This window comes from Orycteropus afer, unplaced genomic scaffold (assembly GCF_000298275.1).
Source record: "Orycteropus afer afer isolate SDZICR_OR568_19922 unplaced genomic scaffold, OryAfe1.0 scaffold00336, whole genome shotgun sequence".
In the NCBI taxonomy this organism is placed as follows: Eukaryota; Metazoa; Chordata; class Mammalia; order Tubulidentata; family Orycteropodidae; genus Orycteropus; species Orycteropus afer.
In genome coordinates, this window is record NW_006921923.1 from 2,299,719 (window position 1) to 2,301,290 (window position 1,572).

The following is a 1,572-nucleotide window of genomic DNA, read 5'->3' on the forward strand; positions in this document are numbered from 1 at the left end:
GGAGCTGTTGCATTGTGGTAAACTGTGGTCAATGACATGAGACAAAGTATATGTGAACTGCTGTATGGAAAGTGAATTTGCTCTGTAAATCTTCACCCAAGTCACAATTTAAAAAAAAGATTTTTATACAGACAGAAATATTCTTTGCATATTACTAGGGGTAAGAGGGAAGGAATCACTAACTAGAAGATAGACATGTATTAACTTGGATGAAGGGAAAGGTCCTATACAGTAAGGAAGAGGTCAGAAAAAAAGGATCGAGGCAGAGGAAAACACAGGAAGGAGGAGCATAAGAGTCAGAGTCAACAAAGGTGAATACTGTTGGTGCACACAATCCTGCAATAACAGTAATCACAATAACCTACAAGTGGGTACATAGATAGACACAGAATCTGAACAGATGTGAGAAGGTGAATGGGACTATACCCACGAATATATATAGGTTAGATAGAGGATATTGCTACATATATATTTATATGGGCTGCAAATATATCCAAGTATATAGAAGAATATAAAAACCAAACCAAACCAAACTCACTGCTATCGAGTCAGTTCTGACTGAGAGCTACCCCCATGGGGTTTTAAAGGCTGTAAATCTTTACAGGGGAGCTTTGGTAGCATAGTGGCTAAGGCACTTGACTGCTAACCAGAAAGCTGGTGGTTCAAACCCACCAACCACTCCTCGGAAGGAAGATGGGACAATCTACTTCTGTAGTGATACTGCCTTGGAAACCCAAGGAGGGGTTGCTATGAGTCAGGTCCAACTCCACGCCACATAACAACAACAAATCTTTATAGAAGCAGGCTGCCTCATCTTTCTCCCATGGAGTGGCTGGTAGGTTTGAACCACTGACTTTTTTTGGTTAGCAGCCAAATACCTTAACCACTGCACCATCAGAGCTCCTGTAGAAGGACATACAGGGGGCAAAGTTAATGAAACTTCTTAGCCATAAACAAATACCTAGAGAAAGAAAGTTGCTGAGCCTGGGGACTCAGAATCATAGTCTCATGGGACATCAAGGTCAAATGGCATACCATAGCCCACAACAATGTATAATACTACTTTGATGAGTAGAAACTGGCGTTTTCTTAAAAGCTTGTGAGTGGCCATCTAAGTTGAAACTATTGGTCTCTTCCCATCTGACGCAAAGAAAAGTGAAGACAATCAAAGATGCATGGAAATAATTAGTCCAAAGGACTAACGGACCTCGCAAACCACAGCTTCCATGACCCTGAGACCAGAAGACCTAGATAGTTTCTGGCTACCACAGGGATTGCTCTGAAAGGGCTAACATTAACAGATCCTGGATAGAGTGGAAGAAAAATGTGGAACAAAACTCAAAGTCATAAAAACAATCAGATTTAGTGTTCTGATAGATATTGGTGAAACCATTGAGACTATGGCCTTCAGACACTCTTCAAGCCTGGAACTGAACTTGCCCCCATGGCCCAACCTTCAGCCAAACCATAGACAAGCCTGTAAGGTGAACAAACAATAACACCAGCGAGGTATGCACTCTTTAGCCATACATGATCAAAAGGGCAGCATTTGCCCAGGTATAAAACTAAGAA

The 1,572-nt window shown here is 41.5% G+C and overlaps 1 protein-coding gene across 1 annotated transcript in view; it reads left to right on the plus strand.

The window, feature by feature from the left end:
- Positions 1 to 1,572, plus strand: part of MID2 (midline 2) — a 150,712-nt gene that overhangs the window by 148,337 nt on the left and 803 nt on the right. The window lies entirely within an intron of this gene.